This window comes from Fukomys damarensis, unplaced genomic scaffold (assembly GCF_012274545.1).
Source record: "Fukomys damarensis isolate Sample0158 unplaced genomic scaffold, DMR_v1.0_HiC HiC_scaffold_37, whole genome shotgun sequence".
Taxonomy (NCBI): Eukaryota; Metazoa; Chordata; class Mammalia; order Rodentia; family Bathyergidae; genus Fukomys; species Fukomys damarensis.
In genome coordinates this window covers 17,310,308-17,320,006 of record NW_022900949.1, presented here as the reverse complement: position 1 = coordinate 17,320,006, position 9,699 = coordinate 17,310,308, and the positions used below count along the sequence as shown (strand labels likewise).

Genomic DNA, 9,699 nt, shown 5'->3' with positions numbered 1-9,699 from the left:
GCTCTTGTAGACCACCCAGTTCCTTCCAAGGTCTCAGATGCTGTCCGTCGCTTCCGTGAATATTATGGGAACAACGTAGAACAAAGAGCACAGCACAGGACAAGCACACGTCTGAGTGGTGGGTGGGTCCCACCACCCCAGCCATGTGTCTGTGCTTCCCTGTGTCTGGATACAGAATCTGTGAAGGCCTTGCTGTGTGGGCAGGACGGGGGCAGCAGCCGCTCCTGAACTTGGCCATTTATTTACCCGACCCTGGCAGCCAGCAGCATGACCCAAGGAACACTTCACAGCTTTGCCTCCACCCAGCAATGCCGGACGTGGGCAGCACTTGTGGTCTGTTTTACTCTATTTAAAGGGCGGGCTGTAAATGCAAGTCCATATGCCACGCAGAAATAAGATGTTCCAAAAGTGTCCCCAGGACTATTTTTAAAGCCACTGCTAATAATTTATCATCTGATGCTCTGGGCCTTGCCTGGGTCTAAAAATAGTTGTTCCTGAGTTTTGGGATGATGGTCAGGGACCTGGGCTGAGAGCAGCGGGAAGCTACCAGCTAATAAGATCTGAACCATCAAGAAATCCAAAGCAAAATCAAATCCAGCCACGCGAGATTTAATTTAAGAAGATGAATTTGACAGCTGATTTTCCATTAATTAAGTTTATAGAGATATTTAAGGAAAGAAATAAAATGACAGTGAACCCAACACAATCCTTGGGGTCTGAGACTGAGTCTGAAATCATATTACATCGCCTTGTTAGCGGCAGCTTGGTGACCTCGGGGAGACAATTCCAGCAAGTGGCCCACTTGGGGCTGACAGCTGACCCCCTCTCAGCTGTGGACACCTAGACGGGGTCAGGGCCCCTGCACCAGGGAGGGGACAGCCCGGCCTCCGGTGGCCTGCAGACGGAGCTCCCAGCTCAGACACTGGACTCTTGGCACAAATCAAATTAGAACTGAAGGAAACACAAAGACCACATTCTACCCCAAACAAATTATACATCATTTGGCCTTTGTCCAAAGGCTAAAATAGTTCTGTGTTGTAGGATTTTTGTTAATAATGGAACTGAAATGTCTTTGTGTGGTTAGCCTTGAGTTTTAAGGGTACTTCCTAGGGCTACTTAAAGCTAGCAGAGGGCCTGGGAGTTAGCTCAGGGACACCATGCCTGCCTCACAAATGCAGGGTCCTCAGGTCGAACCCTGGTATGAAAGAAAGAAAGAGACAGAGAAAGAAAGGATAGAAACTACTAGAAAAAGCCATTAAAATGGGGGAAATCAAGCCTAGTTCTTTCACTTTCCTTCCTTCCGATCATGTCTGGCTTTCACTCCGATGCCTGTCTATACCTTTGCATCTGTCTGTCTACTACCTATCATCTAGCATCTGTCTGTCTGTCTATCATCTTATGCGTCTTGAGATGGAGGAATTACGTGTAGAGTTTGCCAGTGTAATGCTTCTCTCACATCCCTAGTAATATACTTCAAATGTTCAGCTAAATAAAAAGGAGCATGAAGCCCAAGCAAACAGTAAATAGTTAATGCTTCTGGCAAGATAAAGGCTAAGGAGAAAGACAAAGTGGGGGGCGCCAGAGGGAGAAAGTGCGGGAGGGAGGGAGAGCACAGGGATGGTTTAATCGGCACAGCTAGACTGTCTTTATTCATAAACATGAGTGATAATGCTTTCTACGCTTCTATTATTTGCCTGTGTCAAACAGTTGATGCTATAGATAAATATAGAAAACACACTGGAATGTAGGAAATAGTTTCTGATAAAGAAAACACATTGTCTTCTCCTTCCACCCTCCACACACACACACATACACACACACACACCCGCAGGACCACCCATCCAGGGCCTCAGCCTCCTGCTGGGACCCAGGCTGCGCAGGAAGTCCTTCCTTCCTTCCTTCCTTCCTTCCTTCCTTCCTTCCTTCCTTCCTTCCTTCCTTCCTTCCTTCGCATTCTTCCAAGGCTGAGTGGCTCAGGCCTTTGCAGTGCCATCGAATTCCTGGAGTTGGGTTTCCTTCCACATCTGAGCTCGCTCATAACACCCATGCTGCAGAATCAGCCCTCCAATGGAAAACGCGTGCTTTCTCATGCTGTTCCAAGCATTTCAATTTTTTTTTTTTTTTTCGGTACTGGGGATTGAACTAGAGTGCTTGTGCTTGCGAGGCAGGCTGCACTGAGCTAAATCCCCAGCCCAACATTTCAGTTTAGGTTCATTCAAATTGCAAAAAATGGGAAAACAAATTAAATTTATATTATCAAATTGTATTGAAGCAAAGTGTACGACATCAAATTGTTTGATTTTATGAGAACATCCTGGGGGAGTCCATACTGAATCTAAGTTAGTTACAAAATGATGAATACTATATTTTACTTGTGTAAAATATTTTATATTTACTGAGGATGCTACACATATATACATGCAAAGACACATATATCCATATACATATAGAGTCTAATATTGTTTAAATATTCTGAGTGGTGTAGTTCGGAAAGATGTTACACTAATCGATTATTATGGCATGCAAAGATAAACATCTTTCCTTACACTTTATTTTCAATGGTATTTTTCTTTGATTTATATTTATTAACAGTGAAATTATATAAAGCATTGGATGTTAGAAGTTATATTTGAATATAGTTTCCATGCTAAATTTATTCATAGTCTTTTTCACAAAAGGAAGTATTTCTACTGTCAGAAACTGTAATATCTAATAGTACTGTTTCCTCGCCTCATCTAAAAATAGCACCGAATATCTTATTTCAGATTAGTTCTCCTTTCAAGAGATTTCAGTAATATATCTTGCCTCCCATTTAAGTCAATCTCATCTTTTCACCTTGAACACAAATATCCCCACTCTAACTGCCTCCATTCTAACAAAACACAAAGATACCCGAGGCTAAATTCAGATCAAGTCAGGTATCAGAAATGTGAGTCTTCCGTGGTTGGCCGCTTTCCCAAGAATGTGGCAGCGTGGCCTTGGACTTGGTTTCAATGAGAAAGAGGCAGGAACCTGGCCTGGAAACTGTCCTGGAAGGCGGAGTCCTGCACAGGACTGTGGGCCTAGGCCTCTACATTGCCCAGAGGTGACAGCTGGGGACAAGGAGTAGCTGTGACAGTGCCCAACATCCAGGCCCGGGGGACGGAGGAGTTCCACTTCTCCTGCGGCCTCATGTCGCCAAGTCAGTTCCTGCGCCAGGGCCCTCGAAGTGCAGAAACAGATGCCTATGGCCGCCCCACGCCACACTCCTGCTTAGACCCCCAGCGTCACCTCCAGATGCAGTCACATCGGGCACTGGACGGTCTCATCAGCATCACTGTCACCATGCGCTGTGTGGGATGAAAAACCGTTGTGAGCACTGGAGCAAAATGTACCATATTAAAGTCAATTTTTACAGGATCTTTCTCGTAAAGATTCCAAAGGAAGAAACATGGACTGTTTCTTGACAGGGTTGAACACCAGGTCACGAATAATGCTTTGACAGTGTTTTTTCCTAGAAGCAAAGAAATCAAATCAGAAAGAATTTTTAAAATGATGTAAAAGCCAGAGTTAGGCCATATTATCAGGGCCCACTGACGACCAGCCAAGTCCTGAGCAGCCTCCTGGGAGGCTGGGAATGTCTTGCAGCTCAGAGAAGAGCAGAGAAAACGCGCGGAGACCTGAGAAAGCTACTGAGGACAAATGAGGGTGCGGGTGCGGACCAGAAAACAGCCCGGTTTCCTCCTGTCCGGCGAATAACTGTTAGAATGCTCACCATGAACACCTCTGACATTTACAGTAAGGTGTGGAAGCCCAGGACGTGATTGTCCTGAGACATGTAAAGCAGTATTTCTTGCTCCCTGTCCGATCCTGGCAGGAAACCTCTGGCAGTGACTGGAGGAGACTCTTTTCGTTGTCGTAACTGAAGCAAGCACCACCAGCACGTAGCAGGTGGAGGCCAGGGACCCTGCTGCGCATTCAACAGTGCACAAGACAGTTAGCACAACGAGAAATCATTTGACTCCAAATATCATGTGGTGAAAACATGATCTCAACTACAGCGCTACCTGGTTCACAAATTTAATTCTTTCCACAATTCTGGTTGCAAATGGACTTAGATGAGCACTGAATCAAATTTCCCCACAAGGTCAACATTGAACCTAACCATTGACTTTGACTGGATTCTCATCCAATTCTGTCTGTGACCAGAACCGTGGAAAGAATAGAGTTAGTGAATCAAGGCAAGGAAGGTGTAATGGACCGGATGTTTGCCACTACCTCCCACCCCACTAAATTCATGTGATGAAATTCTAGTCCCCAAGAAATGGTATTAGGAGATGAGACTTTTAATAGATGATTAGTCTTGAGGATGGAGCCCTCAGGAATCGGATTAGTGCCCTTAGAGAAGAGGCCAGAATGAGACTCCTCACTGCTTTTGCCAGGGCAGGACCCAAGAAGCCACTTTCAACCAGCCAAGAAATGGGCCCGCATCAGATGCCAGATCTGCTAGGCTTGAACTCAGAGTATTACAGCCTGCGAGAAATCAGTGTTGATTGTTTAAGCCACTCAGTCTACAGGTATGTTTGTTATAGCCCTGCAAAAGCAAAGAAAATGGGTCCAATATTAATAGTTAAATTATACAAAATAATCAGTGTATATAAGAACTGTTTATATAAACATGTAATAAGCAGTACATATAGGCTTTCACTGTTGTCCTCGGGTTATATGCCCCAGATCCAACATGGTCCCAGGTGCTCTTGTAACTGTATAAATGGCATAGTTTTTGCATATGACTGACATGCATCTTCCCACATATATTGAGTGATCTCTAGATTAATTATTACACCTAATACAATGTAAATGCTATATAAGTAATTGTTCTACTGTATTCTTTAGGGAATGATGACAGAAAACAAAGCTTGCACATATTCAGTACAGATGCAACCCGTGTAAGTCTAAACTATGCATTACGTGCCAGTAACAATGTAACTTTTAAAATACTTTCCATTCACAGCTGCTTGAATCTGTGGATAAAGGACCTGCACATATACAAGGTAGACAATACATACATTTATGGATGTATAATCTTATGCTTTTAATTCTGTACACTCTTCCGAAAATCGGCTCTTTACAGCGATATTTTCTTGGCTGTATTAAAGTTGCTTTTGTCAGAGTGAAAGGAAGATAGTATCAGATTACAAAGCTGACTGTGTGGGTCGGCAGGGAGTGCCAGCCCTCAGTCTTGGTTTCCTCATGTGAGGGTGCAGTAGCAAGATCCACCTCAGAGCATTTAAGAGTATTAAATAACATAAAAACACCTCTATGGGTGCCTCCTGTGTAATGAATCCTTAGTAGATTGCTGCTGATATTTTCACATTTTTTTATTATTATTTTTTCTCTCATTGAGTTTATTGGTACATTTTAGGCATACAGTACAGTTGCAGTCATCATTGGGATCTTGTACCTTTACAGGACAGGTCTTGGTTCTCATTTTTTCCCGTTGTCCCTGCCCTCCCTTTACCCCCTCTTCCCTCCCCATTTACAAATACTTTATTTCCATTTTTTCATTTTCTCATATTTTTTTCTTTTCCCTTATTACCTTTCCCCCACTCTTCCCGTTTTCCCTACACCTTTAGCCCTTTTCTTCCTATTTTACATTGTCAATTATGTCATTACAATCTTATGTACTATTATAGTTTTTCACACCAGAGAAACTAATCGGTATTTACACGTGTGTGGCTTATTTATTTCACTTATGAGTATGTCAATATGTATCCATTTTCTAATGAATTAATCTAATTTCTCTTTCTTTATGGCTTAGCAGTATTCCATTTTACAGAAAAACCACATCCTCTTTATCCAGTTTCCAACAGATGGGCAAATGGGCTGTTTCCAAGTTTTAGCTACTACAAACTGTGCCGCTATAAACATAGGTGCACATATATCACTGTGATATGATTTTTTCACATTTTTAACGATGAATCCTAAATTGTTGCACAGAAATGAATGAGGCTGGAGTTTACTGTACCGTAGCAGAGCTTGCATGTCATGGAGCCACCCTTCTAACCACTTCCACTCCTGGACACCTCCATTACTTTCTCAACTGTTCGTCTCATAGAAGTTTCAACTTAAAAGCCATCTTGCCATCCGTTCTCCGATGTGATTTCTGCATGAACCTCACAAGAACCAAACTGATTTCGTGGCAGCCTGAGTCATTAGCTGTGGTCTCAGGTGGTGTCTTCTGCCTGCTGCAGGTGAAAAGGTGAAAGGCAGCACGTTACGTTGTGGAGTCACAGCCTTTATTCAGCTGTCTGAAGTGGTACCTGGTGTAACCAACTCAGCTGCAGCCCACAGGCAGCTGGCCAGGGGTAACACCTCAGTGGTGCCTTCGGCAGCTGTCACCACCACCTGAATCTTCACAGAAAGGGTCTCAGTATCAGATGCATAAAAGGAAGTGCTCATGCGAAAGCAGTGAGATAGCTGATCTCAACTCATGTGGAGATGCCCTCATTTTTCCTAGAATCCTAGACAACCTCCCGACTCAGTGCTCCAGAATAAGCAGCCGTGTGATGATTGCCATTCCTTTACAGGATGACCTATCTGTCCGCTAAGCTGAGAGTCACACATTAGACAATGAGCCTGGGGACCCGCCAAGTTTATCATTCTCCAGACTTCAGAGCTGCTCCGGGAGCCTCAGCTCATCTGGCTGTTGAAGTCCTTTGTGCTTTGTTTACCTGGGTGATCCTGTGGGTCTTGCTCTTCAGGTAAGAAGAGTAGATTTGCTGATGCAGCTCCTGCTTTGGGGTCTTCACCTAGGGCTCCTGTCAACAGTTCCTGGCGATCTGGCAGAAGGGGTCTGGGCTTCTAGGAAAACCAATCTCATTCCAGTGCCACAACCCTCAGATTCCTAGAATTCTGTTTCTACCAGAGTTGTCTTTGGCAAAGGAGCTCTGAGCAAAACGAAAGTGTCTAAATTTCTCAGAAGTATATATCAAAGGGAAATTAAGACCTGAAGTCTTTAGAAAAGGAATCTTGTCAGGTTTTCCACACATTCCGCTGAAAAGAGATGTCTCGTGCATTAGTACAGCAGAAATGCACAGTGAAGAACAGAATATCTAGATGAGGAAACGATGTACAAACTAAAAAGAAGGAACAGGGTTGCCAAAGGCACTGCCTACTTGTCGGGTCAGCATCCTCCTGGTCAGGGCCAGACATGGTGGTTCTCTGCCTAGAACCTGAGGCCGTGTGTCCCAGCATGTGCCCAGGAAACTCCGGTCCGAAGGACAGGTACTCACGCTTTTACTTCTTTTTTCCATTGTGAAGTTGAAGTTCTTGATTAGGTGAAGAAGTGATTTTTTTTTCCCCTATGAGGAAAGTGTTCTCTAAACAAAGGCATAGAATTCTGGCTCTTTTATTTATCTTGCATGAATTTTAAAGAGGCCCATTCACTACAAGGCAATCCCCAAAACGTACCCAGCCCAGTGCCGGGCACTTCGATCCAGGATGCAGTGAAGATCTCATGCCAGGCTTCTCCTGTCGCAGCCCCGAGGCTGGGCAGGAGGGCTGTGCAGGCCCCCTGGGCCTGTTAGAAGCTGGCACGTCCGCAATCTATGCACGGTTTTCTCATTAGGTCACAGCCATTTCTAAGCAAAAGATGTTCAAAAAATGGAGTTTAGTTGGCCTTTAAACCCAGCACCCCAAGAGAATGATAAAGGAGAAATCAGCTGCTTCGTTGCTGTTCAATTCTGCTATTATCAAAGCTATCTGCTTTAATTATTTCAGTCAATTGTGTTATTATGTTTATTCTCTGGAACTTTAAGCAAATGGAATAAGGCAAAAAATTCCAATAAATAAGCACATGGAGACGAGAACAGGGACCCTGTGTTTCAGGCAAAGGACGACAGCACCAGCACCTGCAGGCCTCTGTCTCACTCAGGGCCTCTCCGGCTGTGTGGCCAGAGCACAGCCGTGGTCAGCTCGTCGTGCTGTCACCTGAGACCAGCCCTCCTGACAACTCCGGGGGTAAAAGTCTCCCCAGGGTTCTTTCCGGTTACCCATCCCAGCTGCTCTGACACTCACGTGGCTCTCTGAAGTCTCTGCTATGAACGGACCAGAGCCTGGCACCTGCACTCCCTGGACGGACGACTGCATCTCTTCGGGGAAACAACGGTGAAAGGTGCTGAGCAGGGACCTGGTCTGACGGCCTCCACACAGCTGAACCAAGGGTGACGGCAGGAAGAGAAGTCCTTGGGTGTTTTCATACACAGACTCTTATTACTGACAGGTCCAGATTCCTGAGCAGGGAGAGAAGAAAACACTGTTTATCTCTGGCTGTGCCCATCTGTTTCTGTTGCCATGGGAACAGAAAATTAGACTTTGACATAAAGGGAATGCCCCAAAGTTAATCTTAAAACTGTAGCTGATCATCACTAGGTTAAAAAAAATGGTGATTCTAAGAAGCACTGTAATAATCAACCAACGAATGTCTTCTCAGAACCGTGAACAAGGTGACTCATGGTCCCTGCACTGACGGTGCCCACACCCTTGCCAGCTCCTCCCCTGGGGGTGGTGCTGTGTGGTCAGAGGGGCAGCTGGTCCTCCCTGGAGGCCCAAAGTGTGCAGGGCTCACATATCCCATTAGACTGTCACTTACGAGGCAAGAGCAGCTCTCACCAGAAGAAAAGCAGTACAAACGTCCTTCACACGGCCAGGAGAAGGCGGGAGCCAGGCTGAGGCCAAGCTGTGGACAGCGCAGTGCGTGTCCCTCACGGCCCGCTGGTCTCTGTCCCATCCTCTCGTGTCTCCGTTAGTCTGTCCAGGTGAAAGCAGCACGTGATGTGCCGACCTCAAGGAGACTTTTATGTTTAATGAGTGGAACAACTGTCCATTCTCTGCCTCCCCATTTTTATCTCATGAGGCACAGATGGATGAACACGTCTGAAAAGCCCCCTCTATTTATCACGCTGTTGTCCTCCAGCTGAAAACAACATCTCCGCCAATCCCACCTTTTCCATCAGGACAAAGTTGAAATGCTATGCGCTATGAAAAGCTCCAAGTTTCACCAGAAACCACTCTGTAATGCAGAAAACGAACTCCGGAGTGACTCACACCCTCTGGGTCGGGGCCGGCGGTCCTCCATAGATCAGGGCTCCCTTTACGGTGCCACAGTCTGTGTCTCGTGTGGTCCTGATGCGCTTTCTTCACTAGTCCAAGCTATTTCTCATGTCCTGGAAATGTCCGCACGCCGCAGGCCCACCCCCGGTAGGTACACCGTCACAGGGACAGAACGCTGTCTCGCAGGCACCCTCCTTCGTACACGGGAGCATCACTGATCCCACTCTTCCTTCGCGCTGGCGGTTGTGGGCTCGATGCTCCACACTGGGACGGTGCTTGGTTCACGTCTGGGCCACTCAGACCAACCACGTGCAAGCCAAGCCACAGCGTTGTCTCTGCTGTGCTCATCTTATGCTCACAGAGGAAGATGTCCTGGCAGCAGGTGAGTTAACAGGGAGTGCGGACAGCTGGAAACATCCGAGTGCTTCTCGTAGATCAGACGTTCTTCCCGGTTTCCTCATATGTAAGACAGTCCTGCGAGGTGGTGCAAGTATTGTCCCACTTTGTAGACAAAGAAGGACAGAGACAAAGAGAGAGGCGGAGAGAGGGACACTGTCGGGTGAGTCCTCCAAACTCACGTGTGCAGTGATGACTGGTGAGATCCCG

At 45.9% G+C, this 9,699-nt stretch overlaps 1 long non-coding RNA gene across 2 annotated transcripts; it reads right to left on the bottom strand.

Moving 5' to 3' along the window:
* Window positions 1-2,429: 2,429 nt before the first annotated feature.
* LOC104855738 lies at window positions 2,430-9,405 on the bottom strand. Of its 2 annotated transcripts, none has more exons than XR_778465.2 (3): window positions 8,059-9,405; window positions 6,008-7,622; window positions 2,430-3,329 (listed from the first exon to the last, which is right to left on the bottom strand). It is a non-coding gene; the product is annotated as an uncharacterized LOC104855738 (long non-coding RNA). The 2 variants fall into 2 exon arrangements; XR_778464.3 differs by lacking the exon at window positions 2,430-3,329 and having other exon boundaries at window positions 5,899-7,343; window positions 7,453-7,622.
* Between the last annotated feature and the right edge of the window lie 294 nt (window positions 9,406-9,699).